At 44.2% G+C, this 8,830-nt stretch overlaps 1 protein-coding gene across 4 annotated transcripts in view; it reads left to right on the forward strand.

Annotated features, from left to right (window-relative positions):
* The first annotated feature begins 5,840 nt into the window (after positions 1-5,840).
* RALYL (RALY RNA binding protein-like) overlaps positions 5,841-8,830 on the forward strand; it is a 564,488-nt gene continuing 561,498 nt past the window's right edge. Inside the window, exons 1-2 of one of the 4 annotated variants that reach the window (XM_006759133.2) lie at positions 5,915-5,991; positions 6,714-6,807. The gene's annotated coding sequence lies outside the window, so the exon portion shown is untranslated. The other 3 variants (XM_006759135.2, XM_015560925.1, XM_006759132.2) reach the window with 3 other exon arrangements.

Here is an 8,830-nt window from a genome sequence, read left to right on the forward strand (position 1 = left end):
GGCCTTCCTTCCCCTGGCTGCCGGCAACGGTTTTCCTCCGGCACCCGGGACCCAGGCCTTTCATCCAACTGCAGCAGAGAAGCCAAGCCTCTTCAGTCTTCAGTCTTCAGCCTGGAGCCTTCAGTCTTTGCTCCATGCCTGCGTATGCAAATTAACCGCCATCTTTGTTGGGTTAATTTGCATAGTTGCTCTGATGGGCTGGTGGGTGTAGCAGAGTGACACCAATTTGCTTCTCTTTTTTTTTAGTGTAGATTTCCTAAGTTCGCTTTTACCAGATGTCTACTCATACATTTACTAGTACAAAAGATTTCTATTAGTTTCATAAAAGTTAAAGTTCAAGAATTAATGTATGAATATATCCTATCCCCTGGATGTGTGTAGGATAATATCAGAGGTCTGAGTTCTGAAATACAGAGAAAAAAAGAGAGAGTAGAGACGATCAGAGGAAACTGAGATTATGTAAAAGAAAGCAACCTATTTACTGCTTCCATGAGCCCCTAAAGCAGCGGTTCTCAATCTGTGGGTCGCGACCATCGGAAAACACATATAGCATATCAGATATTTACATTATGATTCATAACAGTAGCAAAATTACAGTTATGAAGTAGCAATGAAAATAATTTTATGGTTGTGGGTCACCACAACATGAGGAACTGTATTAAAGGGTAGCGGCATTAGGAAGGTTGAGAACCACTGTGGCCTAAAGGGAACCTGGGAACTACAGATCTACCTCCCACACAGGTGACTTCACTGTTTCCTGTCATCATTTTAACCAATGTCTATCCACACATGTGTTAGTGCAACAGACTACTAAGCAAATATTATTTAAGTGTTCAAACCACTAGTAAGAGGCTGGCAAAGGGCATTGTCGCATGCTTTGTCAGCATAAAACCATTCTCCTGTATTATCTGGCTTTTGAAAACTCAATTTTATTGTTAGAAAAATAAATTTTGTTTTCAAAATGTAAAAACTTCATATGGATAAGAAATGCATAGCGTACTAGATTACATGGACTTGGAAGTGTTTCTTATTTGCAGGAACCCAAGACTTGGTAATCACCAACTCATTGCATCCCTTCATCTCTTGATTACTATAACCTTTAGACAAAACAAATGAATAACCCTCAGCTAAAAAAAAAAAATCCATGCCTCTAAATACCAGGCTTTTAAAATTAAAACAAGTAAAGAGAAAAAATAAAGTCAACAAGAGAATCATAATTCTAACTCAACACCCACACCATGTAAAGAAGCACTTACACCTCTGTGTCTAAGATCTTGAGGTGTTGACAATCAAATGCTGGTTTTCTCTGGAATATCTTTCAGATTCTTCTTATGCAAAATTTCTTTTCCAGTGAAAGCACATTGCCTGCTGCTACCAGTCTGAGTCAGCAGGATAAAGAAACCTCTTGTTTTTGAAGCATAAGTGAGATCTCGTTCTGGTTTTCTCTTTGGGAAACTGTCCTTCCTCTAGAGCAGGTCTGTGAACTCAGCAAGCCTGCTTTCTGGAATGCCCAGGTACATTCTGTTTCACTGAAGACACACGCTGTAAAGGCTGCAATATTTTTTAAAGTACTTTTTGTCCGGTCTTGTAGGACTCATCAGTATGACCCAAATCTGTCCAGTGTGGTAGTTGTCTTATGTTTCAAAAAAATAAATAAATAAATAAAATCCATGCATTTTGGGGGAAATTTCCCAGGCCCCCACCTGACATGCTTCCTCTGACCATTTCTGGTCTTCCCTCTTTCCCGTCTTGACTTCCTCTCTTTCTTTCTGTTCATCCCCCTGCCCGCCTCCTCTGCATCCTCCTCCTCTCCAGGCACTGTCACTGCCCGGTTTCTTAGCTGGAATGACCACACTTGGTCACCGAAGTTCCTTTTCCTGCTCCGTGGCCTTATCTGTCTGCTCGCTGGCTGTGAAGCCCTGTGCTGTTCACCTGCTTCAGTCCCAGGTCCCTGGATGGAGCCCTTTAGAAAGTGGTTCTGATTAAGAAGATTTTTTGACAGTACGTGTCCTTTGTCAAGCATCTAAGACACAGTAGGCAGTTATCCAATGGCACATAGTTCTCCTGTATGATGCTTCTTACCAGAATTTTTTTGTTTTGCATAAATCTCCTGTCTTTTTTGTTCCATTCAGACTTCTTATATGCTTTTATTATATTAATATATAATGAAGTGTTTTAAAAATAACTTGATATTTTTAACCTTTGGTACCTTTTCAAGGACCTATTTCTGGCTCTAGGATTGCCGCATTTTTATCTTTAACTCTTCAAATCTGAAGAGATACCCTGAATACATTTGCAGCTTCTAAATTTATAAACCGACATATTTGATATTCTCTTTATAACAGATGCTTGACAAGCCCATCATCAGTGAAAAATGGCAAATGGCGCAGAACAAGACATGCACAGGGTGCGTGTGGCTCCTCCTGCCTGTGTCACGTGTGTTCGCGGGAGACCATGGGGGCTCCAGGGGGCACAACTCTGTCACCTTTGCCAGAAGTCACTTTATCATAAACCACATTCAATCTATTTAATGCAAAAAACCCACAAAACATTCAAAGTAAGAATGCTAGTAGACATACTAATTTGTTTTACATTTATTTTCTTAGCAATATACATGCATATCTTATTAACTTTATATGAGTATACCTAAATCATAAGAAATTTAGATATGTATTTGACTCCATATATCTGACTTTTGTGGATGCCATAAAATGCATAGAGTGAAATAAGAAATATAAAAAAGTAAATTACAATGCACGTCTGACAGTTCTACTTTCCCGATTTTACTCATTTCATATCATATTGTTACTATTTATTTTCACATTTTCTAATCACTTTGATAATTTGTAAAAAATATTTGACAAGTTTTGGTATTTGCAGCTCCTCTAATATGAATGTTGAAAAAAGTAAAGGAAACCCACCAAACTAAAAAAGAGAATTATAAGTACTGTATGTTTCTAGTGAGGGACAGAACATATAATGAAAAATAAAATTAAAAACTCACTAAGTTGTGAAAAAATTACCAAGCAAAACAAGACAAAATGGTATGAGGGCATTGATTGTAAAAGCATACATTGGACCTGTGATATTGTAACATGATTTCTAAGTATATATTCATATGTAATATATATATATATATAAACATAATATATATATATATATGCACACATAATTCATGTATTCTCAATATCTTCTAATAGAAAAACACTGAGATTATGTAGCATAGATTTCAAAATAGATTCTTCCTCAACTGGCGTTATTGACTTGTCTTCACTTAAATTCACTATACTTCTCAATTATCAATCCTCCAAGGCTAACTTCAGAGCGGATAGCAAAAGGAGTTCACAGTTGCAGATTGGCTTTAAAAAGTGTCTGTGGTTGACTCCTGGGCACACGACCAGAAGCAAGTGGCCACCACATACGTGGTGCAGATTTTTGCTAAAGAAAAAAAAAATGAACCCCTTTATCTCTGCTTTTGAAGGTTTATTTTCTTCTCCTTGTGTTTCATGAAATTAAAAGAAAGTGAGTGAAAATATGTGTATTGCTACTGTTATTTGTGGTCAATAATATAGCTAAGTAGATTCCCACAAACTTATTTTACATCTACTTACTTCAGAGTATTGAGCATTTGTTCATTGACATCGTAGCAGTATTTGAAAATACTGAGCACCCTTTATGTACTTTTTTGAGATATTTTATTCTAACTGTAAAACCAGATAGTAAAATCTGGGTCCGATCCACCTCTAACAAGTACTAACAATGGAATCCTTGGCAGATGAGATTTCTTTTAAATTTGGACTTTACTTTCCTAATCTGTAAAATGACTAGAATGACACATTGCTCTGGAGCAGATACAAGAAGGAGATGAGAGGCTGTGCTCAGTCCATACTAGTTCCCTGAACTAACTCTGCTTACTCCTGGTTCAGTGCAGCCACACAGCCTAAAGGAGGAGACTAGCACGTTGGAAACTAATTAATGAAATATGGTGAGCACTGTGCTGTGGTTATATAAGTGGATGGGAAAGTGTAGGGAGGACACTGTCCCCTGCTTTTTTCTTCCCCAGCAGAACTGCATTTAACATAAAGGGGAGTCGTTTTATTGAATAATAAAAGCCTGCCTATCGCTGAGCTGGCTGCCAGCCACCTCTGCAGAGCAATTCTAAACAGCTTGTTTTCCAAGTTCTTCTGAAATAAGTCTCTAACACTGGCCACTGCCTAACTCAAAGGTGCACAACTTATTTCTAAAGTGAAGTGGCTCACATCTGAATACTGCGGTGAGGTAAGTAATGAGAGAAATATACATTAACATCTTATTTTCTCCTTACAATGATTGGAATCCGATGTTTTTTACATGAAAAGAAAAATTTGGAAAATTTAACAAACTAAGGTTTCATGATACAAAAATTAACTCACGACCCAGAGAAAAAGACAAGTGAAGAGATCTTATTAAAAAATAAAAATAAAAAAGAAGCCCAGAGTGTTTTAGAGTGAAAGGCACATTTGAACTGTATTATGCAGCTTAAAATCCAGTGGTTTCAGGATGGAATTCAATGAGGCTTCAGAAGGCACCGAATCACTTTCTCAGACTGCATTTCTCATCAAGAACGCTCACACTGTGTGAATAGTAAGTTGTTGTAGGGCTGGCAACCCACCAAAATAAATATTTAATGATATTTTAATGCTTATTTTAAATCTCTTTTGTGTAAATTGTGGATTAAGACTGTGTTGGGTCAATGGATTCTGACCAGAATGTTTGAGAAACCAGAATATTTGCTGTTGCAGCTCTCTATGGCGGCTGCATACTTAATTTTCACAATTGTCCAGGGTAGGTCACCTCTGGGAGACATTTCGTCTTAAATGTCAACCTTGGGAACGTGGAGACAGCAACCTGGGGACCCTGGAGCTGTGCAACGTCTACTTCTCAAACACGGAGATGCCGATTAATCCCACACACCCCCGACTCAAGGCAGCACGGGGAGACGGAGGGACGGTCCCGCGGTGGGTATTGCACAGATATGAAGAGAAATGGATGCGCTCCGGCGCCAGAAAGAGGGTTCTTGAACAGGCAGTGGGAGCATCCAGGGCTTCCGGAGATTGGCTGATGGAATCTGTGTTCAGGCGACAGGCAGCCTCAGCCAGACGCCAGGTGGAGAAGCCCTCACCTCCCACCTGGCTGCGCCCGCTCCTGGCGCGCTTCTCCCCCTCGCCACCGCCAGCTGCTCGCTCCCCTTCCCGTCCGTGGATTCGCACAAAAGACCCACTCGTCCCCTGACCCCTGGCCCTTGACTTCCTGCCCCAGCCCACAACTTGAGCAGGAGTCAGGCAGGAGTCCCAGCCATGGAGCCTTCCAGAAGAGCTTGGAGGCCGGCGCGCGCGCGCAGACCGAACAATGCCTGGTCCAGGCAGGGATGCATTCGCGCCCCACCCCTGGCGATGGAGCCCGCGGAGAGGGACGCGGGACAGGGCCCTGCAGGAGAGCCTGCTGCGTCTCTCCCCGTGCACACGTTCCCCTCTGCGGCGCGCAACGCGGTGCCCTGCACGCGGATGTGTTGATGGCGACCCAGATGGAGGGTGGCTGTGCCCGAGGCAACGCCCCCAGTGTCGCCGGAGCCGGGTTCCCGGAGCTGCGCGAGGAAGCGCAGATCTAGGGGAGGGAGCGGCCTGGGAGGCAGGGACCTGGGGAGCAGGGGGAGGTGGACAGAAACTTCGGGAGAGCCGGCCGGCCGGGCGCACCCTAACTGCCCTCCTCTGCTGGCCTGATCTTGCCCCCAACACCCTCACCTGCTGGCCTGATGGCCCCCAGCTGCCCTCCCCTGCAGGTCTGGTTGCACCCAATCCGTGGCGCCAGCCCGGCCCTCCCGCCTGCGAGGCAGCCTGTCACGTGTCAGTATCCGAGGTCGAGATCCAGAGAAAAACGCGCTTCATTCCTCCCACCGCCATACTGTATTTTATACCAAATCTCATTTTTATTCCAACATTTTACTCCCGCTCGGTGAGTACCTTCTCAGTGGCATTCTTGTCCTATTCTTTTTTTTGTCCTTTTTTTGTTTTTTTTTCTTCTTTTTTTTTTTCCACTTCTTTGCTTATTGTTTGTATCTGGGAACGCTGGAGGAGATGGTTTGGAGCCTTTTCCTGAGCCAAGTTTTTCTAGCAGGCGATGGGGCCGTGGACGCGGCGAGGTCCCGAGTCCGCGGCGACCGTGCTGCGGAGCGACTCCGGCGAGATGTGCAACTGGTTTTTATGGAAAAAGCGATGTGAAGTGTGGTGCCTGTTTTTTCCTTTGTAAAAATATTTTAAAAGCATGTTTCTACCTCTTTTTTTTTCGCCTACTCTTTTTCTGATAAGATTTTTGGATAGGTGGGATTTTACGCAGTGTTTACAAGTTTGTGGTTTTGCAATTCGGGTACAAACCACTGAGCAGAGGCGTGCCTTTTCCATTTTCTTGGTGCCCTTTTTGGAGCCGGTGAGAACAAATTCGTTTTCCCCCCGTTTTTGATAGCCGTTGATAACGTGAAACTTTTCTTGCAGCTGGTTACTGGGATTATTTTTAAGCAAAATACTTTTTTCCCTCCTTTAAATTAACCATGACTTTTGCACATTTGACTTTTTTAAAACCCGAGATAATTTTATGATAGATATCCTGATATCTATATCTATATTACCCCTTCTTCCTGCCCCGCCGCTCCCCTTATATCAATTTTCAAATGATGGCAGTGGAAGGTTTTTCTGGAAAAAAAAAATGAAGTGCGGTTTGGTTTCCTTGTCAACGGAGGATGAAGTGAACGGCTGAACAGCTCGCAGCGAGCAGGTACTTGGTCCCTTTGGAGGCGTTTCCCGGGTTTGCAATGGCAGCGCTGGTCCTGGCGAGGACGAGTGTGTGTGTGTGTGTGTGTGTGTGTGTGTGTGTGTGTGTGTGTGTCTGCGCGCGCCCGCGGTGGGGACAGCCCTGCCAGGCGCCGGGGAGAGTCCCCTGCCTGCGATCCCTCCTGGATGTGCGCAAAACACAGTCCCTCCTCGGCTGCGCCCAGGTCTTCTCAGCAGCTGGCGGCTTCGGCGCCTTGGGCGGCGGCGGGCGGCGGCCGGGACTCAGCACGCCGGGCCCTGTAAGTTCTCGCAGGGCGAGGGCCCTGGGCGCTGCGCAGGCCGGCGGGCGACCCCTGGAAGTACCGGGAAGTGGGGAGGGAGCATCCAGGCAGCATCCTCCCAAGGGGCTGGCAGCTGGCCACAGGGCCAGGCGCTGGGGACCTTTCCTGCTCCCAGAGGATGGCACCAGGCACCAGCCCAGGCGCGCGCGCCCAACTCCGGCTCCTCCTCTTTGCCAGGAGTAAACAAGGCAGGAGGTCTTTCCCAGCCTGGTTGCAGGTTCGGTTCCGAAGGGTGTTGCTGTCTCAGAGCGGCGGTGTTTCCTTTCTCTGGTGTGCGCTTGGGTGCTAAGGACTTGCTGGTGTCTTCCAGGGAATGGGGACACAGTTACTTTCCATGATGCGCAATCGGGTATCATGTTGAGGATGAAACAGTTGGTATTAATGAGACCACTCCCCTAAGGTACAAAATTCTCCATTACTCCAGGCGTAAAGAAACACTGTTGACTCGTTATAGCCACCTGACAGTGGTGCCAAAGGCTTTCCCTTGAGAACCGGGCAGGACAGGTAGGGGTTGGTGATGGTGTTGCTTGTGTTGGTAGCAATGCGCAGTGTTGAGTGTATTCTGTGGAGTTTGTGGTAGTTTATGACTGTTCTGTTATACGTTTCCAGTGTAAGACTTTTGGGAGATGAACCGGTTGGTAATCAAAAGCCTTTTTCGGTACTAAACTCAGTGACAGAATCTGCTGGAAAGCTTGCTTTCCAAATAACTCTGCCGTATGTACTTTAAATCTTAAAATCTGGAGGGTGGCTGGTATTTAAATGACTTGCTTTTGCAGCCTTTATTTTCTTTTTCTAACAAGAAAAGCTCAGCTTAAATTTATCATGTGCATGTAATTTGTATTCTTTTAAAATGAAAAGAAAATGAAATATGTTTTATCTCTCAGGCTTAGTTTTCTTCTATGTCATCTATAGACTTAAAAACTAATTCCAACACATGGAAGGGCCCATAACAAAGGGGTTAATAACACATGATCGCCTTTTCAGGCCAATATTTCTCTAAGTCTTTAACCTGAGTTTGTGGAATGAATGGTTTTATGCCTGTATCTCTTTACTCCTGGTGCTAATAGAGTTAGGAGTGCAAATGACCGTTTCTCTGGAGAAGATTGAAGTTTATTGAAATATTCAGAGTGCTGTATATTTCTTTATTCACCATGCACTGCCTCATCAGAGGTCTGTAGAAGTCACGGTGCGAGCTGTGTTTGTGCTCCACGCAGCTGTCTCTTAGGAAAGCCCTGTTGCATTGGTAGCAGGGAGAGGGTTCATGTCCCGACTGTAGGCGGCCACACTCGATACTGAAGAGTGGGGAACTAAGCCGTGACTCGGATCCTAGGTGAAGCAAGCTTCCAGTGGTGATTTATGTGCATATGTGCTGTGCCTGAGCACATGATGAAAATGCAGTCTTTCATCTGGTTTAAACAACCCACAAAAGCATTTTAAAAGCCACTTGCAACTTTCTGGTTTTCTAAATCATTTTTCTCATAATCATGTGTGTAAGTAGAGATGCTCTTTCATTTAAAAATGCGAGATAATGCATGTGTACAGTATTTTTTCACAGGTTGCATGCCCTGTAGATCCTTTAGGTCTTTGAACAGAGAGACCGAGTGGGAAGGAAACAACTTGGGTAGTCAAACCAGCACCTTCACTGAGGCTGATGCTGCCCTGTGTGTGTGTGTGTGTGTGTGTGTG

This window comes from Myotis davidii, unplaced genomic scaffold (genome assembly GCF_000327345.1).
Source record: "Myotis davidii unplaced genomic scaffold, ASM32734v1 scaffold14, whole genome shotgun sequence".
NCBI classification, from domain to species: Eukaryota; Metazoa; Chordata; class Mammalia; order Chiroptera; family Vespertilionidae; genus Myotis; species Myotis davidii.